This window comes from Ceratotherium simum, chromosome 23 (assembly GCF_057802395.1).
Source record: "Ceratotherium simum simum isolate JZ-2026a chromosome 23, ASM5780239v1, whole genome shotgun sequence".
NCBI lineage: Eukaryota > Metazoa > Chordata > Mammalia > Perissodactyla > Rhinocerotidae > Ceratotherium > Ceratotherium simum.
The window spans coordinates 38,343,977-38,362,925 of record NC_141922.1 but is presented as its reverse complement, the minus strand read 5'-3'; the positions used below and the strand labels follow the sequence as shown (position 1 = coordinate 38,362,925).

Here is an 18,949-nt window from a genome sequence, read left to right as displayed (position 1 = left end):
TATGTGCCATCAGTAGGGAACAAACTGGGCTCTGAAAATTCACTCTAAGTCACTGGAATTCAGAATGCATATTTTTCACATTATAAGTGGTGGCTAGATCTCAGATTTGCCCACAAAAGCATTTTTATAAATAAAATGCTACTTGCAATGGGGTAAAAAGTAAAAACAACCAATACTTATATTTAAACCAAAGAGGATACATTTAAGAAAAAATATTTCTAATCTATCTTGAATGCTGATACTTAAATCTCCTCGAGATTGCCCACCACCCCCCTCCATCTTTTCTTTTCAGTGTGAAAGAAAAACTGGCTCAAATCTATCTGCAGTCTTTCCCACATGCCTGACCCTGCTCCTCCCAAACCATGGTGCTGTCTCCATGCTCTCCCTGGGACCCACTCAGTATCCCCTCTATGCACCAAGAGACATTTCGAGAATACCCTGTCTGCCCCACTGCATTCTTCTCTTGAGGGATCATGGAAGTGGGGGTCATGGACTGGCAGTCTGGGCCACAGAAAAGCAATATTAATTTGTTCAACAAATATTTACTGTGTGCCTGAAATATTCCACATACCCACACTTGGTGGTGAGCTATAAAGTCTAAATCCCAAATTTCTGGCTCAGCCTGAAATTCAGGTTAACTTTTTACTGGTCATTCATGCTGTCATCAAATCTCTTTAAATAAACTTATACAGGGAAACAATTAATAGTATTTCATGAAGCTCCATTTACAATATGTAAATCAGGTTGTATCAGTGTTAGGCTGGAAGTGAAGACCAGGGCTAACAAACTACAGTCCTGCGTCGCTCAACAACGGGGAAACATTCTGAGAAATGTGGTGTTAGGAGATTTCCTCACTGTGTGAACATAGAGTGTACTTACAGAAACCTAGATAGTATAGCCTACCACACACCTAGGCTATACGGTACTAATCTTACAGGACCACCGTCGTATATGCGGTCCATCGTTGACTGAAATGTCGTCATGTGGCGCATGTCTGTATACGTGAGGACCAGTCCCACAACAGTGTCAACAAATATCATGAAGACATGGTGATACACAAAACATCTACCCTCCTCTACTGCTTCCTAGTTTTCTGCATCTATAATACCAATTTAGACAAACTTGACATCACTGAGCCACTTAATCTATTTCCTTAATAAATATTTTGAGTTCACTCAAAGCCTAGTATTTTTCCTTTTTTTGTCCTGACCACTGCAGCTGAGTCTTCATCACTAAAGCCTCTCTCTAATATATGAGTTGGCTTTAATTTTTAAAGTTAAAATGGTGCAGGGGGGTTATTCTGAAGATAGTAGAGTTCACATTATGAAAATGATAAGTTTTGCTTTTTGTTTGGAGATAGAATTATAGATTATAGTTATGCCCCCCCACAATGATCCTAATGTTCCCTTAAATCCACAAGAAAGACAATGCTTCTGCCATTTTCTTTTGATATGACAAGGCCCCCTAAGAAAATAAATCAAATTACGGATTTATTTATGTGATTTCAAACTTAATATTACACAAGTGCATTAGAGTTAATTACTAGAAGCCTGCCAAGAAACTATCTGAGACCCCAATTAGACCTTAATCACTAGAAATCTAGAAATAGCTTCCCCAAGGTTCTCCAACTTATAAAAGTGAATAAAAATCAGGATACATATTAACTATTGTCCAAGGGTGAACATTTAAAGATTTTTTAAATTTAACTTTTTATTTTGATATAATTATACATTTAGATTCAGTTGTAAGAAATAATAGAGAGATCCTGTGTACTTTTTACCGTTTCCCCCAACAGTAACATCTTGCAAACCTATAGTACAGTACCACAACCAGGATATTGACGTTGATATAGTCAAGATATAGAACGTTTCTATCACAAGGATCTCTCATATGGCCCTTTTATAGCCACACCTACTTTCGGCCCATCCCCAGCCCTCCTGAACCCCTAGAAACCACTACTCTGTCTTCCATTTCTATAATTCTATCATTTCAAGAATGTTATATAAATGGGACCATATAGTATGTAGTCTTTTGCAATTGTTTTTTTTCATTCAACATAATTCTCTGGAGATTCATCCAGGTTGTTGTCTGTATCAGTTTATTTTTTATTGCTGAGTAGTATTCCATGGTAGGGACATACCACAGTTTAAGTGTGCACCTATCACAGGACATCTGGTTGTCTACAGTTTTGGGGTGTTATGTTAAAGCTTCTAAAACAGTCAGGTACATATTTTTATGTGAACTTAAATCTTCATTTCTCTGGGATATATGGCCAGGAGTGCAAATGCTAGATCGTATGGAGTCCTGAAGATTTTGACACAAGGACTGTTGAGTCTGAAGCTGCCAATCTTCCCCATGCAAAAAGAGAAAGAATGTAAGGTCTTTTGGGGGGTCATTTGCCTGAGTGCCTTAGGCAACCAGGAGAGTGAGACGTTATTTATGGAAGAGCTTGTAGGACCAAGCATTTGGTAGGGCTCAGGTGGATGCCCTGGTATTTACCAGAGGGAGTGTGCAATAAGAACCATTCCACAAGCAGAGTTAGAGGCACTCATGTGTGAGCGTGAGCAGTGAACTAGTATCTTTCAAGATTCACAGAGGATGTGAAAGCTAAGCATACTGAAGGCTGCTTTTAGAGGTGGAGAATGCAGAAAGGAGAGAGATGTGATACAGTCTCACTCGCCGGAAAGGGGTTACTTTTAGGAGTGTACAGTACTCTAGACAGGCAGTTTTTCTACTGTCAGAGGCTGTTAAAAGAGCTTGGCTACTCCACCCAGAGTGTATCAGGAGCTAAACTGCCCGAGTTTGAACCTCACTTCGGCTCCTTACTAGTTGTATGACTTAAGCACCCAAAAAATAATAGTTACCACCCTCTCAAGGCTGGGCACCGCTCTGGGGAGGCCAGTCCTCTACGGTACTGAAGACAGCTTGCACAGAACATTGACTCCTGGCAACACAGCAGCTTCTAACAATGGAGAGACCTCTAGTGGGGAGTAAAGACCTCCGGGAAAGAAAAGGGAACTGGTTCCTGACCGAGGAAAAACCACAAAAACAGTCAATAGTGTGAAAACGCAAGCCCCAGAAAGCCCTCTGGTTGTTCACCATGGCCTGGTTCCTAAGGGACAATGTCCACTGACTGGTTCAGAGGCTGACTCCCTGGGATTGTTAAAACCAGGACTCTGGGTGTCAGGTGTCAGAAGGCTGACACAGCTTAGCATTTAAAACTCCTAACTCCATGCTCTGTGGCACTGCCCAAGAAACTTCATGAGGACAGAGTCACTCATCCTTCTGGATGAGGCAGTTACCTAGATCTCAGTAATAAGAGCTTCTAACACCAAACAGCACTTGTCTCAATCCAAATAACAAAACAATAAGGAGACTGTGGTGGAAGCTTGTGAGTCACTGACTTGATGGAAAGTTCTAGTTAATGTTTTTTTCTTTCATGTTAATCTTAGGTCAATCTATGCAACTTTAAGATGGTATTCTTGATGGTTAAGAACTAATGGGGAAAACATGTTCTATTTTAACATATACTTATTATACCATAACTTTCTTTCTTTCCCTTTCTTTCCTTTCTTTCTTTCTTTCTTTCTTTATCTTTGTGAGGAAGATCAGCCCTGAGCTAACATCCATGCTAATCCTCCTCTTTTTGCTGAGGAAGACCGGCTCTGAGCTAACATCTATTGCCAATCCTCCTCCTTTTTTTCCCCAAAGCCCCAGTAGATAGTTGTATGTCGTAACTGCACATCCTTCTAGTTGCTGTATGTGGAACGCGGCCTCAGCATGGTCAGAGAAGCGGTGCGTCGGTGCGCGCCTGGGATCCGAACCTGGGCCATCAGCAGCAGAGCGCGCGCAGTTAACCGCTAAGCCACGGGGCCAGCCCCACCATAACTTTAAATTGGTCTACTAAATCCAGTATCACCAACCATACATAATGTATTGATTTATTTTCATTTTGAAAGGTCACTGGGAAAGGCAAGACTAAGTGCTACATTCCTGGTTCAAATGGACTGACCACATTATGCCTACATAGCAACTTTGATTAGAGATCAAAGCACCAGAGACTTCAGCAAAATGCAAGGAAAAAATGGCACACCCGGAGAGATACATTATCAGGTATCCTGATATGCAATGAGGTACCCTCATTGCATACATTTTCTAATGTCAAAGAAAAGCACTAAAACTGAGAATGACACAGTAAATGGAACCCCAAAATCTGGATTCTCTATACCTCGCCTGGTTATTCTTATCTTTTAAAAGGACCCAGTTATTTTAAAATATAAAATAACCTCAAAGAACCATAAAAGAAGAACATCCAATGAAGTCATTAAGTCTTAACTGCTAGCACTTTCAAATTATGGTTCTTAAAATCTAAGCACTGCACAGATCCACAGATATTAGGCAAGGAAAAAAGCCATATCTATAAGAAATCTAGCTGTGAGCAAGTAAGAATTTTAACAGTAACTTAAATCCCTCCCAAAACATTAACAATATATTTCTTCAGTAGCTATAGTGCTCTAATAGAGTGGTCTTAATTTCTAAGGCTCAGAGAGGTTAATGAGTCTAAGGCCACACTGCTGTAAGTGGTAGAGTGGGCTTCAAAGTTAGTCTATAATGTTTCCAATATGCCATGTGACCTCTATACAGTTATCAAGATGATCAACAGAAAAGGGTTGATACAAAGCTTTGTTGCTTGTTTACAATTGTTTGCAAAAATTCCTGCCAGACCATGTCTTTTTTTTTTTTTTTTTTGGTGAGGAAGATTGGCTCTGAGCTAACATCTGTTGCCAATCTTCCTCTTTTTACTTGAGGAAGGTTGTCCCTGAGCTAACATCTGTGCCCATCTTCCTTTATTTTGTATGTAGCTCACTGCCACAGCATGGCTTGATGGGTGGTGTAGGCCCATGTCTGGGATCTGAACCCACAAACCCGGGCCAGCAAACTGGAGCACCCCAAACACCAAACGCTGGCCCCCCGAATATGTCTTTAGAAGGCAAGAAATGGGTCTGATACATCTGTGTGTCCTGGCAGATTACATAGCGCCTGGTGCATTATTTCTTGAAATCTAGACATAAGAGAATCCAATAATTCTGTGCTGAATGTACACTCAATTAAATTCACTGTAACAGGATTTTAAGGTAACATTTTTCTTATGACTAGTTCTACAGTTCATTGTAAAATTTTAAAGAAAATATTAACAAAGAGAAGAAAATAAAAGTTACCCATAAACTTACCAACTAGAAATAACTATTATTAATATTTTGGTGCTATGGTCCTCCAGTGTTTTTCCTCCATATGAATATACATTTTTAATTTATACTATACACACTAATGTTAATTTTTTTTAACTTACTATACAGTCATGCACTGTATATAGCATAATGACACTCTGGTCAATGATGGACCGCATATATGACAGTGGTGCCATAAGATTAGTACCATATAGCCTAGGTGTGTAGTAGGCTCTACCATTTAGGTTTGTTGTAGGTTTGTTGTAAGTTTGATGTTTGCACAATGACAAAATTGCCTAACAATGTATTTCTCAGAACGTATCCCTGCTGTTAAGTGACACATGACTGTATTGTGAATATCTTTCCATGTTACCAATCTTCTATAACAATATATGTATTTCCTGCAATATTTATGTTACTTTATTATTTGTTTGCATTGTTAAAATTTAGTTACAATTCAACTTTTAGAAAGATATTGGCTTAAGATAAATCAAAGTTAATCATTCACAAAGGGAATATCAGTTACCTTGGATATTTCATTTTATTCTAATACTTTTCAGTATTTTCTAAAATCTTTACTGTCTAATTTTACCATATTTAAAATTCTTAGTAAGGGACTTCCTCCCATAGGAAGTTTCCAGTTTGTAATTATAAAATAAAGACATTAAATAAGCACTGGGAGGTCAATCTGAAGTCTTTCACGCACAAGTGTTACTTTCGTAATAAAGTTATTTGATTTTTTTAAAAATCAGTCTTTTCTAGCTGCAGCAGCACTTTATATGGCCTAATGGTGCCACCTTGTGGTTTACCTGGGCTTCAAGTGCAACTTTAGCACGTAGCACAGGTATAAAGCAAGCGGAGCACCACTGAAGTCTCTGTTTCATTTCAGTTACTTATCATCATAATTCTCACTAATTCTGAATTTGTGATAAATCAGAGTTGGGATGAAGTTAAATTTTCCTTTAAAAAAAGTTTATCAGGCAAATTAATAGCATAAATATGATTTCAGGCCTATTCCAAAATCTAAACCTCATTAAATTCACCTCAGCAGACTTCATTTATATAGAACTAAAGTGCTACAAAAATGATATTCTTACTTATTCATTTATTCGGTGTTATTTAAAGATATAGGACCTACAACTTTTGTAAATTATTCTTTATTTTTTAAATAGTCCACAAAATTTAAACTAGACTTCACCTAAGATCTTAGGAGAAACTTAAATATTTCCATGAAATTTTTAGAGCTGGAATGGCCATCCAGGATCATCTAACCCAATCTCCTTATTTTATAGATAAGGATATTGAGAACCAGAGAGGCTGTAACTTTACATGCTACTTCACACAGTACCCCTTACCCACAAGGTTCCAGCCTTACTCATGATTCATGGCAGAAATATAAGGTAATCAACATCAACAAAATAGCTTATTTTTCACAATTCTGTTGTAATCTGTCCCCTTCCACACTCTAAATCATGCGCTAGATGAGTGCTAGCACATACTGGATCCTTCATGCAAAACACCCATTCTAGTGACATAGAGATCCTCCCTAGGCTACAAAACCCCAGAGAGGGTCTCACAGAGGTGTGACTGCACGTGAAGCTATGCAAATCATCCTAGTCAAGAGCTCCACGGTTACATTTATGGCCTAGGCAGACCCTCAAAACTCAGGAACTCCTTACACGTCTCGTTATAAGATCCACATTCTACTCCACTCGTTCCAACCTCTAGGGACCCTGGTAGGTAAGAAGGCTATAAAATGAAAAAAACGACTCAAGACAAAACTAAGGAACCACCTTAGCCAAACAGCCTTAAAAAATGGCATGTTATGCATAGCCACAAAAGGACCCGAAAATAAGAACTAAGAAATAAGAATTAAGGATGAGACCTTTGGGAGGAAGTGAGTAAAGAGTCTTAGTAAGAGAGTTGAGGAGTGTCTGAGGCTTTAAAGGGAGCCTGTGGTTCTTTTCCTGCTGTCCCTCCTTTGGACTGGGGGTAACCGATTTTCGGGAGGCATCTTTTGATACCCAGGGAAAAGAAAGCAGGGAGTTACATGGTTAGAAACGGCTCTAGGTTCAAGAAGGAGAAATAGGGACTTTTCTCCCCTAGGTTTTCTAGCCCAGTTTACAAGGATAAAATAAGTAGAGGATTACAGGCAGAAGTTGTATTTATTTTGGATGGAGCTTCATGCTGCCACTTAGGAACCTAAGATGTGGAGCAAGAAGCAGGAAATGCCAATATTCTAAAGCAGAGCTGAATTAGCAGTTCTAATTACTTCTTCAGTAGAATAATAATTCCAAGTGGGGGGGCAATGCATTACAACAATCCTCTTGCTGACTGAGACCTAGCCCCCACACAGCCTCTCCTATTAAAATGGCAGATCCATGAGTTGGCTCACTTTACATCTATATCAGAGTTCTAGGGAACCTTTCAGAAACCAGAATAGGGGCTGGCAAATCCCTATTATCAGTTTCCCATGGAACTATTTTTACTGACTGCCCAGAGACCTAGCAGGTCACTGTGACCAACATGGGAAAGAGTGGTAAGTCACTAAGGATCTCAAGTTTTAATAGCTACATGGCTCTTCCATATTTGCTGTTTTCCAGGAAATGTCTTCTCAATAGAGTTTTTTATTAACACTGTGAATTAAAATTGCTTGTTAGTTTTAGCAAATACAAACCTCTTTTTCCTTCTGGTCCTTATTTTCAATTTCTCAAAACTATTCCATATTTTGTCATTTGGTCTACAACAAATACTAAGGAGATTGGAAATAACATGGTAAATGTCTGCATTTCAAAAATTTTTTTCTACATGACCAGTAGATAGGGGCATGTTATTGTTAGTGCTGTCGAGTTGATTCCAACTCCTAGCGACCCTGTGTACAGCAGAGTGGAACCCTGCCTGGTCTTTTTGCCCCATCCTCTCACCCTCCAGCGCTGTATCAGACAATGCTCCCCTGCTATTCACAAGGTTTCACGACCAATTTTTTTGGAAGTGGGTGGCCAGGTCCTTCTTCCTAGTCTGTCTTAGTCTGGAAGCTCTGCTGAAACCTGTCCACCACGGGTGACCCTGCTGGTATGTGAAATACCAGTGGCATAGCTTTCAGCTTCACAGGAGCATGCAGCTGCCACAGTATGACGACAACAGACTAACGGGGTGGTTCCCTGGTCAGGAAACAAACTCAGGCTGGGGAGATGAGAGGGCTGAATCTTTTTTTTCTTTTGTAATTATTTTTTGAGGTCACAATGGTTTATACCACTGTATAAATTTCAAGTGTAAATGATTATATTTCAGATTCTGTATAGACTGCACTGTGCTCACCACCAATAGTCTAATTTTTATCCATCACCATACATAAGTGCCCCTTTACCCCTTTTGCCCTCCTCCCACCCCATTCCCTTCTAGTAACCACCAATCTGTTCTCCTTATCCATGTGTGTGTTTACCTTCCACATATGAGTGAAATCATACAGTATTTGTCTTTCTCTGTCTGATTTATTTCACTTAGGATGGACCCTGAGGTCCATCCATGTTGTTGCAAATGGCACGAGATTGTCTTTTTTATGGCTGAGTAGCATTCCATTGTATATATATATATACCACATCATCTTTATCCATTCGCCTGTTGATGGGCACTGGGGTTGCTTCCAAGTCTTTGCTATTGTGAATAACGCTGCGATGAAGACAGGGGTGCATATATCTTTTTGATTAGTGTTTTCATGTTCTTTGGATAATACCCAGAAGTGGAATAGCTGGATCATATGGTATTTTATTTTTAATTTTTTGAGAAATCATCATACTGTTTTCCATAGTGGCTGTACCAGTTTGCATTCCCACCAGCAGTGTATGAGGGTTCCCTTTCCTCCACATCCTCTCCAACACTTGTTATTATTTCTTGTCTTTTTAATAATAGTAATTCTGACGGGTAAGGGGTTAATTTCCAAAATGTATAAAGAACTCATACAACTCAACAATAAAAAAATGAACAACTGGATCAAAAAATGGGCAGAGGATATGAACAGACATTTTTCCAAAGAAGATATACAGATGGCTGTTAGCACATGAAAAGATGTTCAATATCATTAATTATTAGAGGGCTGAATCTTAACCACTAGAACACCAGGGCTGGGATGACATACTATAAAACTGTTAGGAAGAGTACTTTTCTAAAAAGTTTGAACAATTGTGACTTTGAACTTTTGTCCTTGTACTCAAGAGAACCACACTGTCAAGCAAAGATAATTATGATAGGAAAATTGTTCTTTAAAATGCCATCAAAAGATAATGATTTCATTGTCTTCAAACAATAGATGGGAGAATAAATTTCTTATATTTGGATAAATGAAACAAATTACATTTTCAGAGTTCACAAGCTTTGGATTTGGGAAAATGATCTAGGATATGAAATGTTTAGCACCTTAAACTGTAGAGATGTATAAAAATAGAGACAAAAACAAATTAAAGGCAACTTTTAATTTCAAAGTAACTATTAAATGTACCAATGGTATTTTAGCATGTCTCCTCCAGTGACACAAATGCAAACAAATCTAAAGTATTTTCACCAAATATACAGTCTTTTCATACCACTTCCCTTCTATCTTCTCTGGCCCAAGTTTTAGTTTTTAATTATATTTTATTGGATGATTTTGTGTGTGTAACGTATCACTTAAAAAAGATTAATCCAAGAGTTCCTCAAACTTCTCAGTGTCAAATATGACCTTTATCTCTATTTCACTTCAGTCACCCTTACTTGGACTTTGTCCACTGGAACTTGGTTCCACCATCCAGATCTTAACCCATAACTCCACCTTTTGACAACTACCTCCAGACCTTCCACCTTTTCCACTCCTTCACACCTTATGAAATGTCTCCCAATTACATCTCTCAACCTCTCCTTTAGTCCCCTTTTGGCTATGTCAAGCAGGAAAAAATCTGTCTACACAACTGTCCCTAACTCTCTTTAGCCAACTTCTGGTTCCTTCTAAGGCTCAAAGTAGATCACTCCCACTTCTACCAGGGAAGAAAATACCTTTCCCCTCCAGAGGAGGAGGACGTATAGAGGCAAGGACAATGAGCACAAACATAAGGTCAGAGAGGAAGGCCTAAGGGGACTAATAATTGGAGAAAAGACTAAAAACAACTTCTAGAGGGAATTGAGAATTGGATCAAATCTCTGTGTCAGGGTGCTGCTAACCTAAAGGTACCACTTCCCCCTCAATCGAGACAAAGTTGAAGCTAGGAAAAATAACCACTTGGGTAATCATAAGCTATAAACAGTGAAGGCAGACTTAAAGACTTGATTCAAGAGATCTGTGGTCTATGAATTTATCAAGAATTATTCTTTAGGATAGGCACTGAGGACTAGACAGCAATCAAAAGATTTGTATCTTAGGTTCTGACAGCCATTTTCTAGGGTACAATCTTGAGTAGTTAATCTCCAAGAGCCTCAGTTTCCTCATTTGAAACATTGGAATAATAATATCTGTCCTATTCACTTCACAGAAGAACTTTGAAAACTATAATGCAATATACAAATAGAAGATGCTACCTTTTTTTTTTGCTTAGTTTCCTAGTAAATGTTCCCCTTAAAAAAGTTCAGCCTGATCATTATTCACAATAGCCAAGAAGTGGAAGCAACCCAAGTGCCCATTGATTGATGAATGGATAAAGATGATGTGGTATATATATATATATATATATATATACACAACGGAATACTACTCAGCCATAAAAAAAGACAAAATCGTCCCATTCACAACAACATAGATGGACCTTGAGAGTATTATGTTAAGCAAAATAAGCCAGACAGAGAAAGACAAACACCATATGATTTCACTCATAGGTGGAAGATAAACTAACACATGGACAGAGAGAACAGTTCAGTGGTTACCAGAGGGGAAGGGGGTGGGGGGGGAGGGCACAAAGGGTAAAGGGTCACATTTATATGGTGACAGACAAATAATGTCCAACTGAAATTTCACAAGGTTATAAACTATTAAGACGTCAATAAAAAAAAACAAAACTTCAGCCTGAATTAAGGGTAAAAGGATTTCTACATCTTGGTAACAACAGGTAAAAAGATTTCTGCCCTGCAGGAGGTCAGGGGCTGATGGGAGCAACTCTTTAGAGTTTGGTGCTCTGCAAAGGCAGAGTGAGCGAGCAGAGAAATCCAAAGGGATAGTAACAGTACTGTACATTGGCACGTGAGTACACAGGCAGTTCTATAAACTGTCCCATCTGGGTATCTTGCCTTCACCTCAACATCACATCTAAAACTCAATACTCTACACACACACCGCACCAAAGACACTACTCCAAATTTCTGTCAATGGTACTAACACCTTCCTAGTAACCCAGACTTCTAGCCATCATCCTTGATGCCTTCTTTTCTCCTGACACTAAATCAGATACAAAGTCCTGTCAACTCTGTCCTTTCCATTCACACTGCCTCCACTCTTAATTCCTGCTCTAAGAAACCACCTTACACATGAAGTTTTCAATTGCCTTCCTAATTGGTCTCTCCGTCTCATTCTCTCCTGTCACCTCCATCCCAGTCAATTACATTAAGTCGCCATGTTCATTTTCTCACCCCATGCTGTCTGAACATCACTTCCAAGGTAAAAAACTTTTTAGTGGCTCCAGTGGTCCAAGCATGACCTTTTACCTAGCCTACTATAATAAACTCCTAACCGTTCTCCATTTCTACTTTCACCCCTGTACAATTCATTTCTCCCCACAGAAAAAAAATCTTTCAAAAACATAAATCATTTCATGTCACTCCTCTGTAAGTCAATGGCAATCCAATACATTTAAAATAACATTCAAAATCCTTACTGTGGCCTACAAAGCCCTGCATGATTTTGCTCCTGCCTATCTAATTTCCTCTTTAACCACCCCTTCCCTACTTCTTGTTCTCTATACTCTAGCCTCACTACCTTCTTTACATTCCCTGAAGCTCTTTCCTGCCTCAGGGTCTTTGCACTTACTCTTCCTTCTGAAGGAATGTACTTCCCCTGGATAGATCTTCACTCAACTGGCTCATTCTCAGCATGCAGGTCTCAGCTAAAATGTACTTATGCCCACAAGTTACTTCTCACATCACTCTGTTTACTTCATTCCTGGTTCTTATCACAATCTATAATTTTCTTATTTGGTTAATCATTTACTGTATGTCTCCCTCATTTGAACATAAGCTCTTTGAACAGGAACTTGTTTGTCTGTTCAACATGATCCACAGTGTCTAGCAGTGCCTATTACATACTAAGTGTTCAATCTATACTTTTTTGATTAAATTAATGTAAGGTCCAAATGTAAAGTATGCATTCAAATAAGTTTTTCTTTCTTTTTTTTTTTTTTTAAAGATTTTTATTTATTTTATTTTTTCCCCCCAAAGCCCCAGTAGATAGTTGTATGTCATAGCTGCACATCCTTCTAGTTGCTGTATGTGGGACTCGGCCTCAGGATGGACGGTGAAGTGGTGCCTCAATGCGCACCGGGATCCGAACCCGGGCCACCAGCATTGCGGCGCGCGCACTTAACCACCAAGCCACAGGGCCGGCCCACAAATAAGTCTTTCAATGGAGTCTGGAAGTTAGCATAAATGCCTAAATGTTGGCAACAGGAATGAAGACATTCATTGAAGCTGGCCAAAGAATACAACTAGACTAAAAATGTATGGCTCAAAATGGAACACCAATAAAACTGATATCATAGTTAAAGAGAAATCATGTTCATATGACTATTTCTTGAATGTCTTTTAATGTCCAAGAAGTAGCAATTATTTAGAAAAAATAAACCAACATTTGTTGACTCCTTCCATAAACAGGCACATGCTAGAAAGAAATACAATATTAAAGCAAAATGATAGCATGGGTATTTCAATACTTATTTTATATAACATGGAAACATTAGCATTAATACTGGCTATTTTATTTTTTAAAAATCAGAATTCATGGGGGCTGGCCCAGTGGCGTAGTGGTTAAGTTTGCGTGCTCCATTTCGGTGGCCTGGGGTTTGCAGGTTCAGATCCTGGGTGTGGACCTATGCACTGCTTATCAAGCCATGCTGTGGCAGGCATCCCACATATAAAGTAGAGGAAGATGGGCACGGATGTTAGCCCAGGGCTAATCTTCCTCAGCAAAAAGAAGAAGATTGGCAACAGATGTTAGCTTAGGGCTAATCTTCCTCACCAAAAAAATAAAAAAGAAAAAAAGAAAATCAGAATTTATGATTTAATAAGTAAAATTAAAATTTCAATACATTCTAAATTAAAAAAATAGTAATATTGCAGAACATCAAGTAAAAATATAAATTTACAAAAATACATGTTAAGCATACACTGTCATTCTAATATAAATTGGCAGAAAAATAAAGTGAAATATCTAAAAATAAACCTCATAAAAATGAAGAAAATTGAAATAATCATGAAAAATGAATTTTTTTTTGAAAGCACAATTTTACAAAACACATTACTAGCGTTGTAAATAAGTTGTAAGCACATTTTTATGCAAATTTTTCTAGCTACTGAAAAACCTCTTGATATTAACTGGAAGCAGTAATTGTAATATAATTCCACATCTTCTGATTCTTTCATCTTCAAACTGTTTCCTCTCTCTATCCTTTTAATTACTTCTTTATTTTTGCAGAAACTGTAATCTTATTATTGATAATGAGCTTTATTAGCTTGTGTCAAACATTTCCAATTTGTCATCTCTCAATTTTTTATCAGGGATACCTGAATGAATTTCAATACTGTCAATTTCACATTTTGCTTATTTGGAAAGTCTCTGAACTAGTTAGAATTATTTTTGTAACAGAAGATTTGCTTTGACAATTTTCTTCCTTCTTTTGAGATTATGGAAATACAGAAGAATACATTTTTAAAACACATACACCATTCATTTTGAAGTTATAATAGAACATATTATTCCCTCATGACGTCCCAAGACATAAATACTTAAGGTCTGAAAAAAATAACCAAAAAATCCTACCGAAATATATTACCAAAAACACTTAAAAACAGCACTAAATACTAGAACTCCAGAATGCTGAGAACCAATATTGCAGTTATTAATGCTAGGCACCTTACATTTAACACTTACATAGCCATACGTGGTTGTAGCCACTGTATTGGACAATGTGGCTCTAACATATAACAAATTTCTGTTTATGTGTCTGTCTCTGGCTCTCTATTCTGTTTCAATAGTCTATAGAATATATAAGTGCCAATACCACACCATCTTAATTACTTTGGCTTTGTAATAGTTCTTGATATCTTGTATGACAAATCTCCCAATCTTGATCTTCAAAATCATTGTAACAATTATTTGCCATTTTATACTCCATCTGAATGTTAGGATTACTTTGTCATGTATCACAGAAACACTATTGAAATTTTTGTTTACTACACTGAGTCATCTCATTCTTGAACATGGAATATCTGGGTGTTCTTTGCTATCTTTTTTTTAAATTGAGGTCATAATAGTTTATAACATTGTGAAATTTTAGTTGTACATTTTTGTTTGTCAGTCACCATATAAATGTGTCCCTTCACCTTTTGTGCCCATCCCCCAACCCCCTTCTCCCTGGTAACCGCCAAACTGTTCTCTCTGTCCGTATGTTGGTTTATCTTCCACATATCAGTGAAATCATGTGGTGTTTGTTTTTCTCTCTCTGGCTTATTTCCCTTAACATAATACCCTCCAGGTTTATCCATGTTGTTGCAAATGGGACTATTTTGTCTTTTTTATGACTGAGTAGTATTCCATTGTGTGTGTGTGTGTGTGTGTGTGTATATATATATATATATATATATATATATATATATAGCACGTCTTCTTTATACAATCATTAGTCGAGGGACACTTGGGTTGCTTCCACTTCTTGGCTATATGAATAATGCTGCAATGAACATAGGGATGCACAGGCCTCTTTGGATTGTTGATTTCAGGTTCTTCGGATAAATACCCAGTAGTGGGATAGCTGGATCATAAGGTATTTCTATTTTTAATTTTTTGAGGAATCTCCATACTGTTTTCCATAGAGGCTGCATCAGTTTGCATTTCCACTGGCAGTGAATTAGGGTTCCCATTTCTCCACAACCTCTCCCAACTTCTGTTATTGTCTTGGTGATTATAGCCATTCCAATGGGTGTAAGGCGATATCTTAGTGTAGTTTTGATTTGCATTTCTTTGATGATTAGTGATGCTGAATATCTTTTCACGTGCCTATTGGCCATCTGTATATCCTCCTTGGAAAAAATGTCTGTTCATATCTTCTGCCCATTTTTTGATCGGGTTATTTGTTTTTTTGTTATTCAGTTGTGTGAATTCTTGATACATTATGGAGATTAAGCCCTTGTTGGATATATGATTTGCAAATATTTTCTCCCAGCCGGTGGGTTGTCTTTTCATTTTGATCCTGGTTTCATTTGCCTTGCAGAAGCTCTTTAGTCTGTTGAAGTCCCACTTGTTTATTTTTTCTTTTGTTTACCTTATCTGAGTAGACACAGAATTTGATGTCAACGAGTGTACTGCCTATGTTTTCTTCCAGGAGTTTTATACTTTCAGATCTTACCTTCAAGTTTTTGATCGATTTTGAGTTAATTTTTGTCTACTTTCATTCTTCTGCACGTGGCTGTCCAGTTTTCCCAGCACCATTTATTGAAAAGACTTTCTTTTCTCCATTGTATGTTCTTAGCTCCTTTGTCAAAGATTAGCTGTCCGTAGATGTGTGGTTTTATTTCTGGGCTTTCAATTCTGTTCCATTGATCTGTGTGTCTGTTGCTGTACCAGTTACCACGCTGTTTTAATTATTATAGCTTTGTAGGCAGGAATTGTGATGCCTCCAGCTTTGTTCTTTTTTCTCAGGATTGCTTTAGCTATTTGGGGTTTTTTGTTGCCCCATATGAATTTCAGGATTCTTTGTTCTATTTCCATGAAGAATGCCATTGGGATTCTGATTGGGATTGCACTGAATCTGTAGATTGCTTTAGGTAGTATGGATATTTTAACTGTGTTTATTCTTCCAATCCATGTGCATGGGGTATCTTTCCATTTCTTTATGTCATCATCGATTTCTTTCAATAATGTCTTATAGTATTCATTGTATAGGTCTTTCACCTCCTTGGTTAAATTTATTCCTAGATATTTTATTTTTTATTGTGAGTGTAAATGGGATTGTATTCTTGAGTTCTCTATTAGTTCATTATTCGAGTATAGAAATTTAACTGATTTTTGTAAGTTAATTTTGTACCCTGCAACTTGGCTGTAGTTCTTGATTATTTCTAATAGTTTTCCAATGGATTCTTTAGGCTTTTCTATATATAAAATCATGTCGTCTGCAAACAGTGACAGTTTCACTTTGTTGCCTATTTGGATTCCTTTTATTCCTTTTTATTGCCTAATTGCTCCGGCAAAATCTCCAATACTATGCTGAATACGAGTGGCAAGAGTAGGTACCCTTGTCTTGTTCCTGTTCTCAGAGAAATGGTTTTCAGTTTTTCCCCGTTGAGTATGACGTTGGCTGTGGGTTTGTCATATATGGCCTTTATTATGTTGAGGTACTTTCCTTCTATACCCATTTTTTTGAGAGTTTTTATCATAAATGGATGTTGGATGTTGTCAAATGCTTTCTCTGCATCTATTGAGATGATCATGTGGTTTTTATTCCTCGTTCTAAAGTGGTGTTATCACAGTGATTGATTTGTGGATGTTGAACCATCCCTGTGTCCCTGGTATAAATCCCACTTGATCATGGTGTATGATCTTTTTAATGTATTGCTGTATTCAGTTTGCCAATATTCTGTTGAGGATTTTTGCATCTATGTTCATCAGCGAATAGTGACCTGTAGTTTTCCTTCTTTTTAATACCCTTGTATTCCTTTGGTATCAGAGTCACATTGGCCTCATAGAATCTGTTAGGAAGTATTCCATCTTCCTCTATTTTTTGGAATAGTTTGAGAAGGATAAGTATTAAATCTTCTTTGAATTTTTGGTAAAATTCTCCAGAGAAGCTATCTGATCCTGGACTTTTATTTTTTGGTAGGTTTTTGATTACTGTTTCAATCTCTTTACTTGTGATTGGTCTATTCAGATTCTCTATTTCTTCTTGATTCAGTTTTGGGAGGTTGTATGAGTCTAAAATTTATCCATTTCTTCTAGATTGTCCAATTTGTGGGCATATAGTTTTTCATAGTATTCTCTTATAATCTTTTGTATTTCTGTGGCATCCATTGCAATTTCTCCTCTTTCATTTTTAATTTTATTTGAGCCTTCTTTCTTTTTTTCTTAGTGAGTCTGGCTAAGGGTTTATCAATTTTGTTTATCTTCTCAAAGAACCAGCTCTTTATTTCACTGATCCTTTCTACTGTTTTTTTTTGGTTTCAATTTTATTTCTGCTCTAATTTTTATTATTTCCCTCTTTCTGCTGACTTTGGGCTTTCTTTGTTCTTCTTTTTCTAATTCTGGTAGGTGTGGTTTAAGGTTGCTTATTTGGGATTTTTCTTGTTTGTTAAGGTGGGCCTGTATTGCTATGAGTTGCCCTCTCAGGACCACTTTTGCTGCATCCCATATGAGTTGGTATGGTATATTTTCATTTTCATTTGTCTCCAGATATTTTTTGATTTCTCTTTTAATTTCTTCAATGATCCATTGGTTGTTCAGTAGCACGTTATTTAGTCTCCACATCTTTGTCACTTCCCTAGTTTTTTCTTGTAGTTGATTTCTAGTTTCATAGTACTATGGTCGGAAAAGACGCTTGTTATAATTTCAATCTTCTTAAATTTATAGAGGCTTGCCTTGTTTCCCAACATATAGTCTATCTTTGAGAATGTTCCATGGGCACTTGAGAAGAGTGTGTAATCTGCTGTGTTTGGATGGAGTGCTCTATTTATATCTATTAACTCCATCTCGTCTAGTTTTTCCTTTAAGTCCATGATTTCCTTATTGACCTTCTGTCTGGATGATCTATCCATTGATGTAAGTGGGGTGTTAACATCCCCTACTATTATTGTGTTGTTGTTAATATTTCCTTTTAGGTTTGTTAATAGTTGCTTTATGTACTTTGGTGCTCCCGTGTTGGGTGCATATATGTTTATAAGTGATATGTCTTCTTGGTGGAGCATCCCTTTTACCATTATATATTGCCCCTCTTTGTCTATTATTACCTGTTTTATCTTGAAGTCTACTTTGTCTGATATACGTATGGCAACACCTGCTTTCTTTTGTTTGCCATTAGCTTGGAGTATTGTCTTCCATCCTTTCACTCTAAGCCTGTGTTTGTCTTTAGAGCTCAGATGTGTTTCCTGGAGGCAGCATATTGTTGGATCTTGTTTTTTAATCCATCCTGCCACTCTGTGTCTTTTGATTGGAGAATTCAATCCACCTACATTTAGAGTGATTATTGATATATGAGGGCTTAATGTTACTATTTTATCGCTCATTTTCCAGTTCTTTTGCATTTCTTTTGTTTCTCGTCCCATGTGTTTCAGACTACCCATTCAGTTCAGTAGTTCTGTATGATGGTTTTCTTACTTTTCTCTTTATTTATCCTATGTGTCTCTGTTCTGATTATTTGTTTAGTGGTTACCATGAGGTTTGTATAAAAAAATCTTGTAGATGAGATAGTCCATTTTCCTATGGCCTCTTATTTCCTTAGAATAAGTCAATTCCATCCCTTCCTCTTCCCCTTCTAAGTTATTATTATCACAACTTATTCCATCTTGTG

At 37.4% G+C, this 18,949-nt stretch overlaps 1 protein-coding gene across 1 annotated transcript in view; it reads right to left on the bottom strand.

Moving 5' to 3' along the window:
• Nucleotides 1-18,949, bottom strand: part of ANKRD46 (ankyrin repeat domain 46) — a 42,290-nt gene that overhangs the window by 11,567 nt on the left and 11,774 nt on the right. The gene's annotated exons all lie outside the window — the stretch shown is intronic.